Genomic DNA, 24,911 nt, shown 5'->3' with positions numbered 1-24,911 from the left:
AATATACATACATATTTTATATATGTGTATCTCTAGTTATTGTATGTATAAACATTTGTTTTTTCCCATCTTTCCCTCTATAGTCAGCAAACATTTGAGCTCACCACGGGACTGACAGTCACCTTGTGTTTTGGAAGAACCACCTATCTTTAAAAACTCTAATCGAATAGCTATTTGATGGGTAGAGATTAATGGTTCCAGTTTTGCAAGATGAAAACACTCTAGAAATTGGGTGCACAACCATGTGAATGTAATTAACACTACCGAACTGTACACTAACAAAGGGTTAAGATGGTACATTTTGTTAGGTGTTTCTTACCACAACTGAAATTTTTTTTTAATATTTAAAAGCTGGAAACACACACACAATCAAATAAATTGCCCAAACTGCTTGTTCACATGGATTCTTTCCTGCTTTGTCCCCAACTCCAGAGGCACTGCTGCCTACCGAGCTCCAGTCGGCCTTCACATCCCATCTCAGAACACGAGGGACGCCTGGTTTAAACGTCCCCGTCCACAGCGCACACTTCCTGCGGATCCAGGTCACCCCTCGGCAGCGCCTCCCGGATGCGAGGAGCCAACACGGGTTCACGTCCTGATAGCTGAGAAAATGACTGGCAGTGACTGAAACAACAGCATCCCACACACAACACACACATCAGGATGTTTAAAGTGTATTTATGGTGACTGAGCTGTCACCTGAACACGTGACGTACACGCGATGCTCTGAGGAAGGAAACCGTCTAGGAGCCAGGAGTCACGGAGCTGCCTCCCGCGACCGCCTTCCTCAATCACTACAATGAAAACACGCAGCGAGCTGAGCTGCAGTGAAGACAAATGACTCTCGGCGCTTCGTTTTAGCATATTCTAAAAATGCAATTTACAATTCAGCAATATCCTTTCTTTTTATGTAGTCACTACAACACAAACATGCCTCTTTGTTATCTCGAACTACATCTGCATGCAAAACACGCTCCGGCTAGGAAAATGTAAGTTCTGGGGAATCGAAACCCATTTTTCAAATCTGAAAGAGATGGAGAAATGAAAAGAAAGGAAAAGGAGAGGATAAAGGTACATGTTATTCACATGCAAAAAAAATGTAAATGAAAGCTGGTTTCATTTCCTCACACCCAAGCTGGTCAATGATGTATGTAACTTGCCCCAAGAGTTTTCAAAATTATTATTTAAGTTCTATGACTACAGTGGAACAAAATCCATACTGGGCAAATGCAGTGTCATTTACTTCTAATGCTAAATAAATGCTCATCTTCCGGACTTGATGACAAGAGGGCTTCTCACCCTAGGTACCAATGACATCTTGGGACGTAAAATTCATGGTCCCATATGCTGTAGAATGTTCAGTGGCAACCCTGGCTTCAAACTACTACAGGCCAGTAGTACCACGCCCCCAGATGTGACAACCAAAACTGTCTCCAGACATTGCCAAATGTCCCCTGGGGGAGGAGGATACAAAACCTCCTAGGCAAGAGATCCCCTAAAATAGACTCAAGCCAGAGCGACTTAAGTCACCACCCCCCAGTTCCAGTCACACACACACACTCCATCAGCTGAGACTGCTCACTGGGCTTTGGGGACCGGGGCAACACAGTCCCAGTTGCTCAGGCCCCCAAAGTCGAGTGACGCAGATCACACACAGCTCCCCAGGGCCAAGGGCTCTGCTTTCGCTGATGGCTGGGATCTCCATATTCCTCAGGGCAATCAACGACAGCACAGACTCACGCCAGCAGGAGCTGCCTTCCCAAGTTAGTCAGGGCCTGCACCCACGTAACAGATTAAAATTAGGCACCCTAATTATTAAACTGTCACTGCAGAAGCTGGGAATACCATTTTTTTAAATGAATAGAATTAATGGATTCTTTATTTGCTTGCATTGGTGATACTCAGCCTGTCTTTTATTATCAAAGCAATCATAAAACGTTGCTTCTGCCACATATGCAAATTAAATCATTAGTATTTTTCCCAATTACAGTAACTGCTTATTTGTATTGCTGATCTATTCTACCAATTTAGTTCCTCTAATATGAATGATACTGGAAATGCTTTAATAAAACTCTCAGGCAATACAAGATACACATTTGCTACTTTGTGCCTTTCTGATCGTGTAATGGGTAGGACCACCCAGAGTGACCCAGATGGGCCACGTCACAGAGGCTGAACCCCGGAGCCACAGTGCTCTGCCTTCTACATGGGCCCCCACACAGGGCCTCCCTGACTCCTCCCCACAAAGGAGAGAAACAGCCCAGGGCTCCTGTGGGTAGGGCCAGGCCAGGAAAAGCCAGCGCACCGGGATGGGAGCTTTCTTTAACAGCTTACACTGTTTTTCTTTCTTTTTTTTTAGACGCAGTTTGGTTCTTGTTGCCCAGGCTGGAGTGCAATGGTGCAGTCTGGGCTCACTGCAACCTCCGCCTTCCAGGTTCAAGCAATTCTCCTGCCTCAGCCTCCTGAGTAGCTGGGATTACAGGCATGAGCCACCACGACTGGCTAACTTTTTCGTATTTTTTTTTTAGTAGAGATGGGGTTTCACCACATTGACCAAGCTGGTCGTGAACTCCTGACCTCAGGGGATCTACCCGCCTCGGCCTCCCAAAGTACTGGGATTACAGGAGTGAGCAACAGCTTACACTTTCTAAAAACTCAAGTGAAGTGTTCATTTCACTGTGTAACTATCCACGTTACGGGCATGGTTGGCTTTATATCCAGCGTTCTCCATCGTGGTCTCACAGTCCAGTTCACCCAAGGCTCCCATTGTCCAGGAAGATGCGCTTGTTTCCTGTGGCCACCCCTGACTCTGGCTCCAGCCCACAGGGGGAATCCTCCACCATGATGCCCCTCACAAGCAGGAGGCCCTGGCACTGCTCTGAGCCCTGCATCTTCCCGTAAAGTGCACAACCACTGAGCACCCTTGCTTGGAGGTTGGACAAACGTCAGCGTCTGTGAGTTCAGAATCCGAAAGAAGGATAAAGCTGCCTCTCAGGAGACGGAGCAGGGCTTGGAAACAGAGACACGTGGGCGGCAGGGGCGGGGGTGGCAGAGGTCGGCTTCTTAAGCACTCAGCCAGAACAGGTGCCTCCTCACCTGGCTCCTCTGAGCGCCACAGAGAAACCCACGGCAAGTGCAGTCTGGGCCACAATGAAGCAACAAGGAAGAGTTAGTTTTCCAAACCCAATACGCCCAAAGAGTGCCCGATCAATCCATTACCATGTATTCCCTCTCTGTTCCCGGTAGGAGAGAGTGCGGCAAGGACACCGCCTTGGCAGCTGTCACTCGAAGGCACAGGGTGGGGGGTAGAGCGGTGCCTCAGGCCAGCTGACGGCCCCTCCCTCAACGATGGCCGGGGCAGGAATGGACAACAGAGACTGGAACGTGAGAAAAATGATACAAAGTGGAAACAGGACACAGGCAGGAAGAAAACACAGTCCCATAGAGCGCCCCAGACAGCCTCGGCCCTGCCAACGAGGCCAGACGAGAACAGATGTGAGAGCTACCAGAGGGCAGGATGGCTGGAAGAGCTGCCATTGCTGGCACCTGGGCACCGTGCGAGAGGCTCGCTAACGTGAGTAACGGGGCGCAGTCCACTCTCGCCTCTAATGGGAAGCCAGCAACAGCCCGGACACAAGACAGGGAAGCAGCTTGTGGGCAACCCTCCATCGTGCTCTACAAAGGCAGAAAACCCAGGGGGATCTGGCTGTACACCACGGCGATGGGAAAGTTGCCCAGGCTAATATTAGGGGCTGCCCGTATCGCAGGTCCTCTGTATCAGGTGTTCGTAATCTGGGATACCTGCGTGGGCTGAAAAGATCCATGAACTCCCTAAAGCCACGTTCAAAATGACATATTTTAGCACCTCTCTCTATCATATGGAAATGTTTAATGAAAAAGAAAACTGAGGCTAGGCATGGTGGCTCACACCTGTAATCCCAGCACTTTGGGTGGCCTGATCCCTTGAAGCCAGGAGCTCAAGACCAGCCTGGACAACATAGCGAGACCCCTGTCTCTACAAAAAAAAAAAAAAATAGCCAGATGTGCTGGTGCACGCCTGTAGTCCTAGCTACTCAGGAGGCTGAGGTGGGCAGATGGATAGAGCCCAGGAGGTCAAGGAGGCAGTGAGCCATGATTGTCCCACTGCACTCCAGCCTGGGCAACAGAGCAAGGCTCTATCTCAGAAAAAGGCAATGGAAACAGAAGAAAGAGAGAGGCAAATTGCCCTGCATCCGAAGGAATGGGTCCTAGGCGGTATCGATGAGTCTGGTTTGTTTCAGTGGACACGGCCCCAGCACCATATACCCCACGGCTCTCTCCCCTGCTTCTGACCCCTAAAATGCCGATTTGTATTCAAACACATACAAAGATGACATTTTAACAACACAACAGCCTAAACAAAATTTCCCAATGCATCCACCCTCAACCAAGCACCAAGAAGGTGTAACACACGCAGGCCCTGAGGAGAGGCTCAGGGCTCCTCTCTGCGCCCCTCACATCCAGAAACTGATGGGGAGGCTCACACCCAAGGGCTCCAGCGAGTCAGGATGCAGGAGAACAGAACTGTGGACACTCTGTGCACAGCGACAGGGACAAGGCTTCCATGGAAGAGCCTTTCCCCTCCCTTCCCTTCCATCTTGACTCTCTCTCCCGAGCAGGGCACCTTGCTTCCCAGCTGCCTCCACAGGACTGGCACGAAGGGAGGCCCACAGCCCCTGACTGCTTAGAGTGGAGGCCCTCTCCCCAGCACCTCAGGTAAATGGCCTCCCCCAAGCCTCAAGAAGAAGCCTTGCCCTCAGCTTCCCTTAGCCAGAGGCGACACCCTTGGAGCTCGGTACCTGGGGGTACACAGCGGGCTGGCTGCCCTCAGCAGCAGGAAGCACTGGCTGGCAGTGGCAGGAGGTTCCAGGGGCCTCCGGGCCACCTCTGAGGAAGGAAGAAAATGAGGCTCCTGGCCCACAACTCTGCCCAGCTCAGCAGCAGGGAAGCTCTGCCTCCACCCGGCTCCCTGTTGGTGGCCAGAGCCGGAAGGCAGAGCTAGAGCATGGAAATAAGTGACCACAGGGTCTCCTGTTCCCTCTGAAGTCTCAGCCTCAAGCCTCCCGCCTGCCTGTGCCAGAGCCCGTGCAGCTTCAGGTACGCAGCACAGCCCACCAGCGGGCAAAGCCAGCCTGTGATAAGGAACACATGCACACCTGTCCCTGATTCTACAGACACCACCCTGGGAGCCCCAGAAGGACCATGTGACACAATAGGACACAGGGAGCCTGACTGCAGCCTCATCTATTACTCACTAAAACTCACAAAGGGGACAGGAGGCCAGGGAAGCCACAGTGAGTGCCGAGGAAGCCCAGAGGCTATGATGACCCTTCTTGTTGCTACAGAATCAAAAAGAGGCCACCTGGCCCTGAAAGCAGTCTAAGACAGTCTCCTACAGCTCTGCCCTGGGAGCCTCAAACAAGCCCTGGAGACAAGGTAAACACAGGCCCAGGGACAGGAAAGCTCAGGTGTGCCCTAAACAAGGTCTAAGCAATGTGGCCAGACCCAAAGATGCGGAGAAGGAATCTGGGTCGCGGTGGCTGGGTCAAACCCTGCAAGACGCTGCAGGCACGGCAGAGGGGCCTGCGTTTTACTCTAGACAATGGTGAGCCGCAGGATGCCAGGACGAGGGCAGAGGAGGAAGGCTGACAATCCGGAGCACAGGGAAGAGAGGCAGGGGCCTGTGTCTCGGAGGTTCAGAGCGACAATCAGGTCCCAGCCCTGACTGAGCTGCTGGGGCTGGGGCAGCCACACAGTGGGAGTCAAGGTCACAGACGCTGAGACTCAAATACTCAGACAGGGAATTAGAGCCATCCTCAGGTTCTGTATGAAAATAGGTGGCACCAGAGGGACGAGGAAAGACCAAAGAAAGACAGGTCACACCAGAGGCAGATGACAGTGTGTCCCGGCCACGGGAGGCACCACATGACACAGGTTCAAAACCACCTTCCCAAGAGGAGCGTCAGCTAAGGGTGCAGGTCCTAGGGGTAACCCGGGGTGGCCGGCCAGGGAGGGTGTGAGGCCTCTGGAGCCCAGATGACTCCTGCGGGCCCACAGGCTGGAGACCACAGACGTTGGCAGGTGAAGTGTCCGTGCAGATCCATGCTTGGAGCACCACTGTGTGTTCTAGACAAGCCGCCAGACCACGTCTGAGCCTGGAATTTAACAACATAATGCTGGGAAACTAAGACTACTAACACCGTACGGAAATCCCATGAGCAGCGGCTTAGGTGTAACAGCTTGACTTTCATAAACAATGTAGTCACCACCCAGAGGAGCAACAGCCACGTCCCAGGGCCCGGGAAGGATGGCCGCATGCGTCCTGGCTTCTGATCCCCCAGACCCTCTGTCGAGACAACACTGAGAACTTCCGCTTGGAACAAGGCTGGCCCTTGTCCAGAGACAGCCCAACTGTAACAGTTAAAACACAGTGGTCTCCCTGGAGAGAAGAGAAGCTAGGTGAGAGCCACGCATGAGGGAGGATTTCGCCACCTCGCCACCATCAGATGTACCCATTTTATAGAAACTCCACCCTTCCTCATTAGGTGGCAGCGATCAGAGGTGAGTGGCTGTTCTCGGTTCACCCGGAATCACACCAGAGGAGCCAGACTGCATATGACTCCAGTGTATGACGTGTGCACATGTCTGTCCATGCGTGTATCTGCATGTGTGTGTGTGCGTGTCCAGAGTACACGAGTGTGTGGGTGGGAATGCTTGCTGTGTGCGGCATGTGCACAAACATGCATGTACATGTGTGTTAAGGAGGAAGAACACTCACCAGGGCTGTAATCCTAGATTCAGTGGGAGCTGAAGACAGAGAGAAGAGGGGACTGCCCACAGGTGGCCTGGATGGGGTCACCCACTGAAGCAGCCGCGGGCCCACAAGCTCCAGCATTCCTGCAGCAGGGTCTGGAGAGTGGCCAGAAGATCCCCCTGTGCGCCCAGGACAGGAGGCCACTTCCAGCCTCAGTCCCGCCGCTGCGTGCCTGGCCAGGACCACAGGGCCGGCCGCCACCAACGCAATGCCCAAGAGAGCCTCCCACCCCTCACTTTACAAAAACGCCCACCTTCGCCCGGAAGAAACCTCCTCTGTAGAGGTGTACGGGTTGGATGTTATCTGCCTCTCCCTCCAGTCTAGAGACAGGACAAGGCACAGCACTCTGTGAGCAGAGAGAGTTCCAGCCTGTCTTCAGGCAGCATCTGTGCCAGCCTTGTGTCCCAGCTGACAGGGACAATATGCTTTATACCCAAAACAACTCAGCCAGGGCAGGGATACTGCGATTCTGATTGTGTGGAGAAGAAAACCGAGGCTTAGAGTGGTTGGGCCAATGGCACCAGAGCAGCTGGAACGCGGCTCCACCAGGATGCACCTGGGCTCTAAAAAGCCGAGCCCCTCCTCACTCTACTTTCCAACAAGAGTGCACCCCTGGAGGAGCCGCGCCTCCCGCCTGGGGCAGATGGTTCCACGGCGCATTGCAGTGGGCACTAAGGAGAGCGGAAGGCATGGGCTCAGGAGCAGTGGCCAGGTCAGATCCACACCCCCACCCCACCGCTCTCGCTTGGGGCTGCAGCGGCCACAAGCATCAGATAGGAGGAAGGGTATCCTCGCCACAGGTGTGCAGGGACTAATGGATCACATGTCGTAACACTGGGCCCAGCACGCAGAAGACACCCACTGCAGAAACATGGCAGGAGGCGGCTGGGCAGGTCCTCCCTGAAGCTGAGGGAGGCCGCGAGTTCATTCACCTCATGCCACCTAGTTGTGGCTGGGGAAAGACTGGGCCGTTGACCTCCTGTGTTGCTTATCCTGACAACAATCCTCCAAGGAGGAAACCCTGACGTCTGCTTTGCAGGTGGGTGGACCTGGATGAGGCAGGCTGCAAACTGACCTCGCTGGAGGGCCATGAGCTTGGACTTCGAAGCTCATCTGCCTGATCCCAAAGCACATTCCTTCTAACACACCCCTCACCCGCAGGGAGGCAGATGCGGTCAGTGGGGCTTCCAGAACTATCTGGGCCTGGGCCACGTTTGCATCTGCCTTCTCAGGCACCTGCCCACTCCTGCACGGGGCAGATGAGCCAGCATGGCTCAACCCCTCTCCGGAGCATCCTCAGATGACCAGCAGAGCCTTGGTCCTCTGGATGACCTGGGTGCCTGGCCCCAGAGGGCAGCTGGACCAGCAGCTAGAAGGACCACCCTCTGGTCCCCACTTTGGCAGCCGTGACCCTGATCTGTCCTCCACCATCCTGTGGGTTGGAGCCCCCGCCCTGCCCCTCGGGGTCACTGGGCTGCAGCTGCGGGGACTCTGCCACACAGCCTCTGCCCTTCTCGGCCCCCACTCCCCACTCTAAGGGCCCCAGGCTTCTCTGCATCCAGTCAGTCATCAGTGGAGGGAGTGCGTGGAGGAATCTCCCTGCTGAGCTACCATTACTTCTATCCACCTTTCCCATTGGCCATTTTGGCACACTCAGGCTCTGACTTCCAGGACCCCAGGTTTTCCCAGGAAGCAGCAGAGACACAGGGAGGCCACTGTGTGTCAGTCTCCACTGCCAGAGTACCCTGCCAAGGCCTTCGAAACCACAAGCCCTGGGAGCCCCCTATCCGCCTCTGGGATTGAGAGGTGAAGCCAGCTGGACTTCTGGGTCAGGTGGGGACTTGGAGAACTTTTCTGTCTAACTAGAGGATTGTAAACACACCAATCAGTGCTCTGTGGCTAGCTAAAGGATTGTAAATGCACCAATCAGCACTCTGTAAAAATGCACCAATCAGTGCTCTGTGTCTAGCTAAAGGATTGTAAATGCATCAATCAGCACTCTGTAAAATCGCACCAATCAGCGCTCTGTGTCTAGCTAAAGGATTGTAAATACACCAATCAGCACTCTGTTAAAACACACCAGTCAGCACTCTGTGTCTAGCTAAAGGATTGTAAATACACCAATCAGCACTCTGTTAAAACACACCAGTCAGCACTCTGTGTCTAGCTAAAGGATTGTAAATGCACCAATAAGCACTCTGTAACATGGACCGATCAGCAGGACGTGGGCGGGGACAAACAACGGAATAAAAGCTGGCCACCACAGCAGCAACCAGCTCTGGTCCCCTTCCACGCTGTGGAAGCTTTGTTCTTTCGCGCTTCACAATAAATCCTGCTGCTGTCCACTCTTTGGGTCCGCACCAGCTTTAAGAGCCCTAACACTTGTCACGAAGGTCCGCGGCTTCATTCTTGAAGTCGGCAAGACCATGAACCCACTGGAAAGAAGAAACTCCGGACACACTTGAAGGGACAAACTTCGGACACACCATCTTCAAGAGCTGTAACACTCACCATGAAGGTCCACATCTTCATTCTTGAAGTCAGCGAGACCAAGAACCCACAGGAAGGAACCAACTCCGGACACAAGATGGGGCCCACCCTTCCCTCCTACAGGCCTGCTACGGGATTCTGAGGCGAGGTCTGCAGAACGTTCAGTGTGGTGCCCGTGCACGCTGAGCCCACAGCAAGGCTGTTCTGGAACTGCTGCTGGGATTCATGAGGCACGAGGAGTGAAATTCACTGACGACGCTACTGGCAGCTTCCCTCCTCAGCATCTGTCCGCTTCCCCTTTCCTTCCTGACATCAGTGAATTCCATACCCCAGCCAGCTTGCGGAAGAGGCACATCCAGCACCCAGGCTGAGTCAGTGCACTCTGCACCCTGGTCACGGTGACTGGTGTAGAGTTCAATACGTGACTGGAGCCAGACCAAAGGAGAGTGAATCCAAGACTTGCTAAGACAAAGATGCTGTCCTTCCTGATGGGTGTGAACCAGCCAGTGTATAACCCTGGGAGCAGCGGGCAGGGCCCACGTATCCCATGAAGCTGACTCTCCCAAGGTAGGGCAAAGAAGCCCCAGATGACACAGTGGAGGAGGTGGATCAAACCGTGCCCGAATACTTTCTTCTCCAGCACTTTCTGGGAAAACAAGCCAATCAATTCTCTGAGGCCACAGTACCTGTACCTTCCATAGAGAGATCCTACCTGATGGGGAGCTACCAGAAATACCTCCCTGCTCAATACTGGAAGCCAGCCAGGAAGTGCCTCATGCCTGTAATCCCAGCACTTTGGTAGGCCGAGGTGGGCAGACTGTTTGAGCCCAGGAGTTTGAGACCAGCCATGGGCAACATGGCGAAACGTCATCTCTACAAAATATACAAAAAATTAGCCAGCCATGGTGGCACGCGTCTTTGGTCCCAGCTAATCAGGGGGCTGAGACGAGAGAATTGCTTAAGTTGGGAGATCAAGGTTGCAGTGAGTGGAAATTGTACTGTAATGGAGTGGTGATTGTACCAGTACACTCCAGCCTGAGCAACAAAGCAAGACTCTGTCTCAAAAATATATATATACATATTGGAAGCCACCCCCCAAAATCCCCTTAGAGTGCCTTTCCCACCCTCCACCTGGGGAGGAGCTGTGCCCACAGTGGCATCACACGGCCACAGCCCCAGCCCTGACCTCTCCCATCTCTCCGTCCTTCACTGCCCTCCACAGCGGCACTACCCCTCACTTTGCTACCAGGAGCTGCCACATGCCTGGAGCCCAGAGCCTGGCCCGAGCACCCAGCCACGCAGCCTCCCTTGAGACACGGCAGCCATACCCAGTAGCCTTCTGACGAAAGCAGCGGGCAAAATGCACACTGCCCTTCAGGCTCGCTGCTCATGCAAATCAGAGGCAGTGAAGATGGGACAGAAAGAATCAAGGGGAGGGAAAGCGGGGCAGACTAGATTTACACACACAGCCACAGTCTCAGGGCAGCTCCCTCTCCCAGCACACTGGGAAGCACGATGGACAGCAAAGCCGTGGCAGAGAGTGTCCATCAGACTGGCTCGGCACCACTGGTCTCGATACGAATCACACGGTGGCCAAGGCACAATCTGGACATGCCACAGCAGCTCAGCCACCATCACGAGCCGGGCTCCGCATACTGGGTAGGACACTGGCCCTTCAGATCCCTGACAAGTGCAGCATGCCCTGGGGGCTGACCGTGTCCGTGGGAAGCATCATGGTGCTTCTGAGCTTTCAAGAGTCTAATCCCTGTAAACTACGACACAGTCCCTGCAAGGACAAAGGCAGGTAAGAGCTTGTTCTCAAACGGTACTAAGGTCCTTTGGAGAGACGTCCACCACACCACGACCTCCAGCAGCCGCAGAGATGCCCTGAGTGGGCGCAGGGGCCTCAGAAAGTCCTGCAGGTGCATCCAAGGCCCGGTCGGCAGCAAGCCCCTGGCAGGGGACATACCCTACTCCTCATTCCTCCCAAGACGTGCCAGCAGAGAGGGCTGCGTGTCCTCAGAGCCACCGGGGGAGAAGGAAGAGGAAAGCTGAGTCTCGGCGGGAGAGACACTCACTCGGCAGACGACAAAGGACTCACTGAGGTGATGGGGTCATGACAGTGAAGCTGGGACCTCAGTCCATGCCTACTCAACACCCCAGAGCCATAGAACACAGAACATCACTGCCAATCACTCTTGTCCACTGCAGGCACATCGGCAGTGTGGCGAGCAGAAGTGAGCCCATCCACCAATCAGACCCTTCACCCCACACCCACGAGAGCACCGAGGAACCAGGAAAAGAACACGTGAAACAAGAGAGGAGGCCCTCTGCAGCCCCCACATTCCTCAGCTCTGGCCTCCGCTTAACCAGGAGAATTCTAAAACAGAACTTTGACAGAACACAGCCCGCGTGTGCTGAAGCTGGCACGCTGATGTGGAAAGACACTCTTCTTCAGGGAGGGACTGAGAGAAGCACTGCTCATGGTTGCTTGTAAACTCCAAAGCCCAAAAGGTCAACATCCCCACCAGCTTGGGAGGTGAGCTGGATGCTCCCACACTAGGCCCCATGCTGCCCGGGGCCACCATGGCAGGCAGGGGTGGGACAGCCCAGCCCGGCTGCTACCCTCAATGGCAGCGGGCTTGCGCGGAAGGGCTCTGCAGGTCAGCTGCTGCCCCAGCCGGCGACCGAGCTATGCTGGGCTGCGCTGCACACTCAGGGGCAAAGGAGAGCAAGCTGCTTCAGGGCAGGTACTCGAAAGGAGGCAAAAGGAAGGACAGAGGCACCCCAGTGACATACCCTTTGATGGTCCTTCTGACCTGGAGAGCCAAGGGGCAGATTCCAACACAGAGCCCTTGAGCTGGTAAACAAGTGTTCTCCAAAGAATGGGGACTGTGACCACCTCTGAGGATCTCTTCAGGGCAAAATCTGATGTCAACTTCAGAGCAGAGGGGGTTTAACATGACAGAACCTCCCAGTGGTTTCTTTACAGCTCCCTTTAAAGGTCCAAAGGGTCAGGGGGCCACCCACATCCTGTGAGCAAAGAGGCACAGTTGGCATCACTAATGAAGACACGCCCCACTTGTGTGGACCCACAGGCCATCTTCCCCTTCTTGTCCACAGCCCCCAAAGGCGGAATGGGGGTCAGCATCCTTAGCACACTCTAATCCCTGAGCTTACGGGGCTCGGACATGAGTCCTGGGGGTGGGCAAGTCCTCAACAGTCAGCTGGGATGACCCCCAGGCCACAAGAAGGACTGGGGCTCAGAGGCCCTTGGCTATGCTCTGCTGACCTGCCGGGGCCCCACTTTCTGCCACTCGACTTAAATGGCACAGTGCCAGCCAGCAAGGCCCCTGCAATGGGCCAGGCTAGGCTCAGCCTCACAGCCGGAATTCTGGTGTGTAAACCAGTGGCACTGGGGTGCCAGCTCGGGTCCTCCAGGGGGTCCCCTCCAGCACGATTTCTACACGGACTCCCAGCAGGCTTCAGTCCCACCTGGAGGCCTCCTGGGGATGCATCTGAACGGGCCTGCCTCGACCAAGTTAGAACAAGAGAGATCAGGTCCATCACCCAGCTGGAGCCAGGCACCAATGCACAAAACAGAAAGAACAGAAGCAAACCCTCCATTAAATGCAAGAAGACTACACATACATGAAAAAGCAAGGAAGTCCTTTGTGGAGACCACACCTCTGCCCCACCCAGGCAGCCTGCCAGTTGGCCCGGCTCATTGCTGGCTCACGCACTCTGGCCTCAGAGACCTCAGTGGCCCTTTTCATCCTACTGTGGCCCCAGAACCCTGGCTCTGGCTAAAAAGGACCACATCCCATTCCCACCCACCCACCCTCTTCTCCCTCCTCCTCATCTGGGCCTGGCTCCTACACCACAGCTCTCCCCACCAAGCAAGCCCTCCAGCCACAGCCCTGGTGCTCAGGATGGTGACCTGTGTGCACCTGCCTGTTTAGCTCCTTCTTCTCCTCTGTCCCTACCAACACCAAAGCCTCTTGTGGGCAGAGGCCAGTTTTCCTGACCAAGCCTGGGGTCATGGGACCAGCCACTGCATCTGGCACAGAGAATGTGTTCAACTGAGTCTCATCTCATGTAAAACCTAGTACTTGGGCTGGGGTGTAGAATGAGAATTTGCAAAATAATAACTAATCAATTAGAAATACTTAGGGAACATGGCCCCGAGGCACCACCACCCCTGCACCCCCAACCCCACCACCAGGGAGGCCAGTGGAGATACCACAAAAACTTCTCTTCCTCAGTTTAAAAAAGAACAGCTCCAGCAAATAGCAACACATAAACCAGATGACGGGCCGTTCCCAAGGGAAAATGCAATCCCATCACTGCCTGAACAACACTCCCGCTTGGAACGCTGGTTCAGACTTTCAGGTCGTAAGAACTGATTTATTGTTTCAAGCTTAAACATCAATCCAGCAAAAGCACTTGGCTCACACAGACGGAGTGCTTCATAAACAACAGTAAACTAACAAAGCCCAACACTCACATTTTTAAACAGAGCAGACTCCAAAATGTTTATGTACGCAAACATATTAAGGTATCACATTAAAATTATGATGCTAAATAACAAGTGATTAAATAATGTCATTAATTCTAATTTAAAACAAGCAGAGAAATACTCCTTCATAAAAGCACCACCCGCCTCCTCGCGCGCTGGGGCCCTGGGCGAAGTGGCTGGAGAACAAGCCGCACACACCTGCCTTGGCCTTGGCACAACAGTCGCATTTGCCACTTGACAGCTGTGTTGAAGGCCCTTCTCCCTCCCATTCCTTTCTGCATCACAGAGTCCCCTTCACTTGCACTTATGACATCTCCTTAGGAGCATGTAATCTCCAAAATCAGGACCAAGAAGTTCCCAGATGGGGGCAGGGGGTGTCAGGAAACAGGCAATTCCAAGGCACTGGCAAGAACCCCGCAGAGGGGCCAGGCCAGAGGTGGGGCCTCACCCCAGCTCTCCCACCCAAGGCCCACACTGTGCCATTCACTTGGCTACTTATTCATTCATTCATTCACTCATTCATTTTCTTTCATTCTTCGAGCACCTAAACTGCCAAGCACAGGGTACAGAGCAGGCATGAGGCCCTCAGGGCCCCTCAACCCTACAGAGCCCCAGCTAGTAGAAGAGGTGGCATTAAACAACTAAGGTCACAATGTACTCTTGAAATTGCACAACGGGATGCTGTTAGAAAGGAGGAAAGAAGCTGTTAGGCTAAGTTTAACAGGGGGCCAAAGGATGAGAGGATGAGCATGAATTGAGGGGCTGGAGAAGAGGGAGGTAAAGGGAGGCCGTTCCAAGGAAGGGGAACAGTGTGTGCAAAGGCCCTGGGGTCAAAGGGGACTTAGAAAGAGCTAGGAAGCAAAGCAGATGGCAGCTGAAACTCCACAAACAGAGCAAGTGCTATCAGATGACGCTGGTAAAACAGAGGCCAGGATCAGGAAGGCCTTCCAGGGCCCTGAGACCTTAGGATCCTAAGAATATGGGAAAGTCATGCCAGGGTTTCAAGCAAGGGAATGAGAAGTACAAACCTGCTTCTGGTGGAAACCCAGGAGACTGTTTCCAGGACGGGCTGTACCAGAGTCTGCCCAGACCCGGAGGGTCAGTCCCCACCTTGAAGAGCTTACATGTGAGTCAGAAAAACAAATGCCCCTAAATTTTTCTATTGCAAAGCATATTTATCAACTTGCCAAGGACTTAGAGTACTTTTCTTTCCAATGGAGATATCTACATTTTTTCAAATTACTACTGTAAAAAAGTAATACACACTTACCAAAAAAATCTCTACAATACCACCACGCATAAAAGAAAAGTGAACCCCGTTTCCTCACCTCTGATGGTTACCTAGAGACCCAAGTACTTAAAACCAGAAGGAGTGGCCTGGGGACTGCTCCAGACCCCGCCTTTCCCTCTTAAACTGCACACTTCTGCTTGTCTACATATGGAGGATGCCACAGTGCAGAAATGCCAGCGGGTTTAACAAGTACTGCTTTTATAAATAATGCAGCCCCGACCTCCACACACATCTGGATATCCACACACTTATATTCCTTCCTTAGAATGGATTTCCAAATGTAGAATTGTGGGGACAAGGGGAATGGCATTTAAGATTTTGACACCTAAGACTTTTCTAGAGAGCAATTCAGTAATTACTATTTTATATTTATACATCATATATATAAATTTGGGGGAACAGCACAGGTCTCGCTATGTCACTCAGGCTGAAGTGCAGTGGCGCAATCACACCTCACTACAACCTTGACTTTCCAGGCTCACCTGATTCTCCTGCCTCAGCCTCCCAAGTAATGGCGACTGCAGGCACATGCCACGGGTGCCTGATTTTTTTTTTTATTTTTTGTAGAGATGGGGTCTCACCATGTTGCCCAGGCTGGTCTTGAACTCCTGGGCTCAAGTGATCCTCTCACCTTGGCCTCCCAAAGTGCTGGGATTACAGGCATAAGCCACCTTGCCCAGCCCTATTATATTTTATATGATAATACATATCGGTCCCTCCAGAGAGCAAATGATAATAAATAAGAGCCAGCATTTATGTCATGCTTACTCCATGCCAGGCCCTATTCAAGGCAATTTCCATACATTAACTTAAACTCTGCAAAAACCTTACAGAACCAGAATTATTATTATCACCAGCAACAGGTATCATCAAACTCGCCAATATGATAGGCATAAAGAGAATCTCCTTTACACCGAATTGATTAGCCGCGATGATTCAGTATTCATATGCTCCGCTCACCTTGCAATGGTGATCTCATGCTCTCTTATTGGTCTGTCAAGCTCTTTATATATTGACTATTAAGCTCACACAGGCATAACGTGTTATATATTTTTTCTCTTGTTGTCTCTTAACCTGGCTTATGGGTCTTTTGCCAAAGAGATTTTTAAAAATCTCTTATCCTATTAAATCTGTCAAGATTTTCTTTAAGGTTTCTGGGTTGGTATTGTAAGAGTAGATTAACTTGGTCCTCAAATGCTTTCTTCCAATAACATCTTCCAAGGTAATCAACAGACTGAACAGCAAACACTAAAAGCTGCTCTGGCTGAAGTGGACTTGGAGCACCGGCTCCCTTCCATCACCCTCACCTGCCTCCAGGCGTCCTGGGGACTTTGCAGGAGAAGAACACGATGTCTTCCAGTTCCGCAGCATCACACGTGACATAAGACAGCATGAGAAAGCCAGAAGCACTTCCCAGACCCTGTGAAACATGCCTGTGACAGCTCCAAGGACAGTCGACACAGCACTAGAAAGTCTAACGACACTGAACTAGAAAGGTATTCCAAACTGTCCTCTTCTCTGAGACGCTGTGTTGGCCCAAGCACCTCGACCAGCTGAACTTCAGCATCAAGGTCACCACCGGCCCAGAAGCAGAGGCACGGAGAGGAACTGGCCTTTGGGAATGGAGACGCAGGGGCAGGCAGATGGTCCATTTCATTCTACCCCCAGTTCCTCCAGAGGTGGAGCCCACCTGCAGGGCTGTGCTGACACCTACACGGTGAGTGCGTGAAATAGCACGAGCCCCAAGCAGGTGCCCATCTGGCGTCAGCTATGGGAGCATGTGACAGCTGCTCGTGGCATCATCTCCTTGCTCTGGGAGGCATCCTCATCCCGACAGTGATACTGGGAGTCACGGTGCAGCCAATCTATATAGAACCCCGACCTTCCTTCTAGGAAGTAAGCAGGACGTGTGTCAGAGAGGCCGCAGCAAGGGGACCTAGCCATTTAAGGCTGCAGGCACCACAGCCCTCATGCCACCCCGAAACAGGTCCCACTCTTCCCACTCACAGAAGCCCAAGAGAAGAAAACTGACCGTATAAAGAGAACTTAATGACCTCAGTGACACTTGTTCCCATAGAAACGCTTATGAATGAGTTAAGGTCTATTCAAAGGTAGCATCACTTTCGACATGGCACCCATCATCTGACATGAACCAGAAGGTGCGGTACCCGCCTCTAATGTCAAGGCCAAACACCCAGAGCCCACCACACAGCAGGGCATGTGCTGACCATCTGAGATCAAAACAAACACTCCCTCCAAATCCATCCTTTCCAACTCCTTATCCCAGGACACACTGGGGGCTGCAAACAACGGGGCAGGGGCTCAGTCCCGGTTCCACAGCCACAAGTTGAGGTGGAGACTGGGCCCCTTCGCCCTTCATGTCCGCCATCCCCAGCTACAGTCAACAATTCTGAGCCTCGGAGGGAAAGCCCGGCCACAGCCTGTCGCCCCGCTGCCTCTCAGCAGCGGCAGTTCTCTCGGCCTCTGCGGCTCCTTCGCGCCCTACATCAGGTATTAATATATTACTCATGGCAGCTTCTGAGCTATGAAAGCCCAGCCGTTTTCAATAGAGAACGGTATGGACGAATTCTACAGGAGTGATGAAATGCTTCTTCTGCTCCGGCAATTAAGACAGCATAAAGTCGCCTTTCCTTTGGTGCCACCCCCAACATCAAAGGATTGGAATTCAAAGCCATTCATGCTGCATTGAAACCTCACAATGAAGCTGGAGAATGGAAGTCGATTACTGGGCATAAATATGCAGTAGTTAAAAGGAAAGAGTTATAACGAAATTAAATGCAGCAACCCCACAATGTGTGGAAACTTCCAGCACTAGAGCCCTCCTGGTAAACATCCATAGAGCATCCTTCCTAACCAGGTCTCTGGCCACAGAGAGTCCAGATGGGCTGCCTGAGCCGCACGTGGCCAGTGTGCCAGGTTGTTCTGCCCATCTTGCTACAGCAACAGCCCCCAAGGCCTCCGAGAACATGGCACTTGCGGATTTTTATTTTGCATGGCTAGGAAGCTGCTGAACACACAACATTGTCCCTGGTTCAGGGCTCCCAGGCCACATCTGCCCTTCGTCCCCAGGCCTTCCAGGCCTATGTGCAGTCCAGTCATCTTCCCTCTGCCCCGCCCCTTAGCCCAGGGCTCCCCGGGGGGCATGCCTGCTGCCAGCTCCCCTTGCAGAAGAAAGAACCCTAAAGAGGGCAGCGTTGCCTCTGCCTGCTGAGTACAGCCGGCTTCTTTTCTAATTGATTACTGCTCTCTTTAGGATGGGATTTGATCTCTAAAATAAAAGCCCAGAACACAGAAAGCTATAGAAGTCTTACAATGTGTTGGGGTGTGTGTTTTTAAGGCATGAAAATACTTCCCTCCCACACAAATGTGAGTTCTTCTGGGGAAAGATGCCACAGATCCCAGAGAGTAGAATATCTGGGAAGGCTCGATCAGTCTTAAAAATAGGTAATTGAACACAGATTTTAGAATTCACAGGAGCTACCTGAAAAAAAATTAAATTTCACATATTTTTGATATCCAAAACTCCATTCTGATGAAACTTCTAACTGGGTGGCATTCTGCATTTCCAATTATAATAGAGTAATTGTGTTGCCATAGTTACTGCAAAATTCTGCAATAACTTTTGTTGCTTTGTAACTGCTGTAGTGTATGTTTGTGTACAAGCAGCTGAGTTTTCTTAATTCGATCTCCCTCCCTTCCACCCTCCCTTTCCTGGCTGGGTCCTGAAACCACCACACCAGCCTTCTTTGGACAGTCCCGAAAATAATGCACAGAATTATCAGAAGCAATTAAAACTCCAGGCAACCACGATCATATTACAAAAGAAAAAGTGAAACCAGGTCAAGGTGCAAACCTGCCAGTATCCCCCCAGTCCTGCTGGGCTGGCGCTGGGCCAGGGCTGTTTACAGGTTTACTCCCAGGCCTTAACTGCTTCGGTGATTTGTGGGAATAAACAGAAAAGCCTGAATAGAGAAAAACGGGGCGGCAAAGTGACTACACAGGCCCTTTCCTCCCTCACGGAGAGCAAGCAGAACTGCTCTCAGCAAGCAATTAGGTAGGTCTCTACAGTCATGCAATTAGGGTTTAGTTAAGAAAGTCATTAGTTTTAAAATAACTTAAGTTTAATTTCTGCAACGCTTTATTTGAAAATTGTGTCACAGCAGGTCAATTTACAACATGCAATAAAGAAAACACTCATATCAGCTGCCTCAAGTTATTACAAATTTTTGATGTGCATTAAATGAGTACACTGGGTTCCACCCCCGGCCTTTCCAACTGATACGCACGGTCTCCTGCTATAACAGTGTCAAATAATTCAACGCTCAATGTAAATACGAGATAATTTGCTTATGATTCCGTGGTGTGTTTTCGCAACGCGGGGAAACGCGGATCCCACCCCCGAGCTGGACCGGGCCCCGTCTCGGCCTGCGGGCGCCCTGCGGGCTGAGCCGAGGGGGTCCCGGGCAGCACCCCCGCCCTCCCGCGACCCCCCAGGCGCTCGCAGCGGCGACGACACGCGAGGGGCCGCGGACCCCGGCAGGGACGTTTTTCTGCAAACTCACAGCATTTGACAAAGTTACATAAACGGCGCCCGCCCGGCCCCGGCGCCCGCCCGCCCCCGCCCTCACTCCCGGCGGCCCGGAGCCCACCTGCTCGGGGGGCGCGGGCCCCGCACCGGGCGACGGCGCCGCTGCCTGCCGTGCCCACCCCCGCGCCCCCGCCCCGGCGGGCGAGGCCGCCTCGCGGCGCGGCTGGAAAGGTCCAGAAGGGGCCGGGCGGCCCTGGGGACCGGCGGGTCCCACGGCGCGCGGCCCGCGCTGGCCCCCGCCTCCCACGGCCGCGCGCGGGGCGGGTGTGGACCGGCGGCGTCCACCTGCCGCGGGCTCCGAGGCCTGCAGGCTGCGCGGGGCGCGGGGCGGACGGCGGACAATGGCCCGCGGGCGCCGGGCCGGGGCTGCGCTTACCGCGGCGGGCGGCGGCGGCCGGCTCTAGCCCTGCTCGGGCGCTCCGCGCCGCATCTCCTCAGCCTGCGCCGCCACCCGCCGGCGCGCGGGCTCGGGCTCGGGCGGCGACAGCCGGGACGCGGCCGCGGCGCCGCCGGGGGCCCAGGCTGGGAGGCTGCTCGGGCGGCGGCGGCGGCGGCGGCGGCGCGGGCGGGCGCGCGGGTTCGGGCTCGGGCTCGGGCGGCGGCGGGGACGGTGCTCCGCGGCGGCGGCCCCACAACCTCCCCTCCTCATTCACAAAAAATTGACCCACGTTGAACCATGATGCTTCTCCCCCCTCCAGCGTCGAGCCGGGCGGCGATAGGCCACCCTGCACGCCCGTCAGCCGACCCGGCCCCGCCCCGCCCGCCGGCGGCTCGGCAACCACTGGCTGCGGCAGCCTTGCGTCACCTCCCCATATGGGCCCCGCCCTCCCGCCTGGTTTCTAATGAAGAGCTCGTCAATTACGGCTCGGCCCCGCCTCCCGCCCGCCCGCCCCGGGCGCCTGGCCGGCCTTCCATTGGTCCGTTGAAACCTGCGCACGGCCCGTCTGCTCCCACCCCTCGCCCCGCGGCTGCCCAACCGCGGGGCCGGACGCCCCGTGAGCGGCGGAGAGGCTCCACCCCTGCCCGCCTCCCCGCACGCATCCTGGACCTCATTGGCTCCTGGAGCTGTCAATTCTAGGGGGCGGGGCGTACCAAAAGACGCTCCAGGCGCCAGCCGCTGGGTGCTTCGCGGTTGAGGAGGCGCAGAGACCCGGAGCCAGTAGTGACCGTAAACACGGGCCCCGGCCGTGTCTAGTCCCACTCGGTAGCCCGCATGGCTACCTAGCGGTCAGCACCGCGTGTCTGCGAGCCTAATTCGCGCTTAGAGGGCACACAATGGGGTGCAGGCTGAGGCGGGGAGCTGGCCAGGCCTCGCCGTTGCCTCCATCTTGGGTACTGGCAGTGGGTCACGTGGTGCTGCGTGCGCACGGAGGCGCAGGGCGGCCCGGTCACCGAGTGCGCAGGCGCCGCGGGCCTCGCCCAGCCCCGCGGCGGGAACGCGGCTGTCTGGGTGTGCATGGGGTGCAGGTCTGCCAGGCCTGCAACTGCTGCTGAGGGTCGTGGGATGCGCTCGTCGGGTTCCTGCTCAGGTGGAGGGAGCCCGGCCCGCCGCCAGGGTCTCGAGTCACGGGCCAGGCAGGCGTGGAGGTGGCGGGAACTCCGCACCGGCCGGGCGGGTGTTGTTTTAAGGCCGCAGAGCTTGGGGGGCTTGTGTTGAGTTAAAGGTCGGCCCGTAGATCCCCGCAAGCGCCTTTGGTTGCCAGCTGGTGTGGGCGGGAGTCTTCAGTGGCCACCCTCCTGCTGGTGATGTTTCCATTTCTTTCCAACAAGAGTGTGACAACTTTTAAACTTGGGTGCACACACTGTCCCCGGAATCCCGCGTTCCAGGGAGGAAGCGCCTTTGACAGCGCGCGCCGGTGCGTGGGGCCTGACGGCGTGGGCCCAAGGATGCGGACCTGGCGGGGATGAGAGTTCGCTTCGATTGTGGGCCATTCCTCTTAGATGAGCAAGGATCCGTTTTTACAGCATTCTCGACCTTTGATTCTTGGCGGGGGGGGAAACTGTAGTTGTGTGGATAAAAATACAGTTAGCAAAATAAAAATGCCAATTTTGCATTTCTTTAAATATCTCAATAACGAATAATTAGAAAACTCTGGTCATTGTGAGAAGCGCTTACTCTGATATGGCTGAACTTTGAAGGAAAGGAATGGTGAATTAGAGGATTTTAAAACAGGATACAGCTGAAGAAAAGGAGAGCAATTATGGGGTTTTGGCGACTTGGCTGCTGATGGAAACGGTGCACTATCAAATTTTCATAAAGAATGAAACAGGGTCTGTAGCTAGCTAACATCTAGATGAGATTCAACACCATTCGACTGGATTATCAAAAACATACAATCACGAGAAAATATTAAAACCTGCCTATAAGTCTACCAAAGTTAGTTTTTCACGGACAAAGAGAAGTACCTGAACAAAAAGTCACGTGAAGGAGCTCTGGGATCTATTGCTTGGCAGAGGTAATTTTAAAAGGTAGATTTCCAGTAGAAGGAATGAGTAGCCCCATTGCCGCGTGCCATTGAGACCTCACGTGAGTCCTGAGAGGCAGTCCAGCAGCGTGAAGCACCACGCAGACGTTGGGTGGATGGTGCAAGAACCTCACTCACCATGTCTGGAAAAGAGAAACTTGGTGTGGGTGGCTGTGTCCGCCATTATGTGTAAGAGGGGCTGTCTGAAGGAGACCGGTGCACAGCCAATGCAGAGGAGTTCAGTACGGTAGTGTGCAGTGAAAGCAAACACGCTATACTGTGAGCTGTGTATAAGGAGAAAGGGGGAGTGACGACCCGAATGCCTGGGCGCATCCGCTTGGGACTTCACATACAGGCATTTGACAGAGTCCCAAACTCAAAGGAATCTCAGTGTTCTCACAATTGAAAGAAACTAGCACCAAAGACTCAAATTTTAAAATCTAGGATTGGTAGATCCAATAGATTGGTGGAACTCCTAGACTGGTTACGATCGGCAAGCTGGCCAATTATAAAATATACAAATAACAGTAACTTTCAGATTCGTAACATTCAATCAGTAATTAAGTAATTGTTGCATATTCAGTATGTGGTGAGCATTGTGCTGAGCACTTTATATGTGTTAGAAAATAAGGAAAAATTCTCAATTAGCAAAAGAACATTTTAAGTACCTAAATGTAACACTAAGTTCCAACAGAACTTCCGGGAAATTGTGAAAATCGTTGAATAGTTCATCTTGAAGAATAAAGATTTAAGAGCAGTCAAAAAGAAGAGTAATGAGGGAGAAACTGTGCTCCCAGAAAATAAAAACATGTCGTCTGGGCTCTGAAATGAAAACAACGTGATATTGGCCCAGATCAATGCAAAATAATAGAAAGTAAATAAATGGCCCCAAGCAAATGTACTGACTCCAGGCTGATACCCAGCCAGTATGTGCATGATCAGTGTGCTCCAGCTCTTCTTAATGGGCAGTTGTGCAGGCCGGTCAGTGTCTGTGCCTTACCAACTATCGACTAGTTTTAATACCACCCCTGTAGGGATTTAAAATACAATGAAAGTGGCTTTTCAAATCAGTGAGAAAGCAATATGGTAGCGTACCTGCTAATCATTTGAAGAGAAGAGATTAAAGTTGAAATCCTTACTCATCAAATGGAGTAAAGATTTAAGTTTAAAAAAAAAAGTACTAAGGAAAAACTCTGGACATTTCTATAGGGTTGTGGAATATAAAGAATATCAACAACAGTCATAAAGGGAAATAATTGAGAATTTAGCTATGTTGTTATTAAAATTTAGTGTGCAATCAGTGGGAAAATGGATAAACCCCAATTGCAAAATACAAGGGAATATTCCTCATCTATAAAAAAGAATGAACTGTTATAGATGGTTGAATGTCAAGAATATCGTAAAAGATGTCAGATACAAAAGAGTTTACACTGTATGACTCTGTTAATACAAAATTCAGCCAAATATGGGGTAGAGGTCAGAATAGTTCTCTGCAGATTGGGGGCCTACAGAGGGTGGACTGGGAAGGACACGAGAACCTTGCTGGTCAATGGAGATAATATGCTTTCTCTCTGGGGTGTAGATCGCATAGGGGTACGTACTGACCAAAACTCATTGAATTTAAGAGTTGTGCCTTTCTCAGGAAGATTTTAATTCAGAAGAAAAAAAATACTGAAGGCAGTGGCCGCCCCAGTTTGGCGGGGAAGGGGAGACTTTTGGTGCTTCAGGACACAATAAAATTAAGACAAGTGGGGAAAACATTTGCATGGGATTCATAGGGGCTGATCTTCCCAGGCAGAAGGGCTTTCAGAGCAGAGCAGCCTGTAAGTAAAGCAGGCAGGGACGAGGACAGGCAAATACAAAAGAAACGCCCATAAACGTGACAGGATGTTCTCTAATAAGAGAAGTGCAACGCTTTGTTTGATAAAAGCAAATGTGTGGAAATAAACACTATAATACAGCAACTGAGTGTCAACTGATAGAAACTTTCAGACAGCTGCTTAACCACACTCATAAATAAAACCCTCAAAATTTGCACCTTCTTTCACCTAGTGATTTCAATTTTAGAACCTCATTCAAAGAGACAAACATGGATGCTGATAACATTTAGCTCAAAGGTCCACAGAAACAATGGTTGGTTGGGATGAGTATGTGTGCATAAATCACCAAAAATAAGGGGTTTTATATCATGGAAAGAAATTCACTTTATAGTTTCAAGGGGAAAGAAAGACAAGAAGACCTCATTACAATGTGATGTAATTTTTACAAATGAAAACATTTATAGACACAAAAACAATGAGGAAAAATATGTGTCCTAAGTGGAAAATGAGAGATTCTTGTTTTCTTTTGCTCACCTGTTTTCTTAATTCTTCAGTGAACATGTTTTACTTTTGTAAAGATAATTCTTTAAAAAAATTCAAGAAGGACATGAAGTTCACTAAGGACACTGCAAGGTCTGAGAGCCTCTGTCAAGCGGGCAGGACCCGGGGGGCTGCAGGATGGATGCGGGAGATGCAGCCTGGGCTGCAGTGGAGGGAGCAGGGGTGGGGTAGTTCAGGGCTCATCTCACAGCCCCAAGACTTTTTGTTTTCCTTTTCTTTAATATATATATACTTTAAGTTCTAAGGTACACGTGCACAACGTGCAGGTTTGTTACATATGTATACATGTGCTATGTTGGTGTG

At 52.4% G+C, this 24,911-nt stretch overlaps 1 protein-coding gene across 3 annotated transcripts in view; it reads right to left on the bottom strand.

The window, feature by feature from the left end:
* Positions 1–21,102, bottom strand: part of HDAC4 (histone deacetylase 4) — a 357,624-nt gene extending 336,522 nt beyond the window's left edge. For 2 of the 3 annotated variants that reach the window (XM_050751475.1, XM_050751477.1), the window contains exon 1: positions 20,855–21,102. The gene's annotated coding sequence lies outside the window, so the exon portion shown is untranslated. Of the gene's footprint in view, positions 1–20,430; positions 20,453–20,854 lie in introns of those variants that run through there. The other variant, XM_050751476.1, reaches the window with a different exon arrangement.
* Between the last annotated feature and the right edge of the window lie 3,809 nt (positions 21,103–24,911).

This window comes from Macaca thibetana, chromosome 12 (assembly GCF_024542745.1).
Source record: "Macaca thibetana thibetana isolate TM-01 chromosome 12, ASM2454274v1, whole genome shotgun sequence".
Classification (NCBI taxonomy): Eukaryota; Metazoa; Chordata; class Mammalia; order Primates; family Cercopithecidae; genus Macaca; species Macaca thibetana.
The sequence above is the reverse complement of the archived record's forward strand: the minus strand, read 5'-3'. Positions and strand labels throughout refer to the sequence as shown.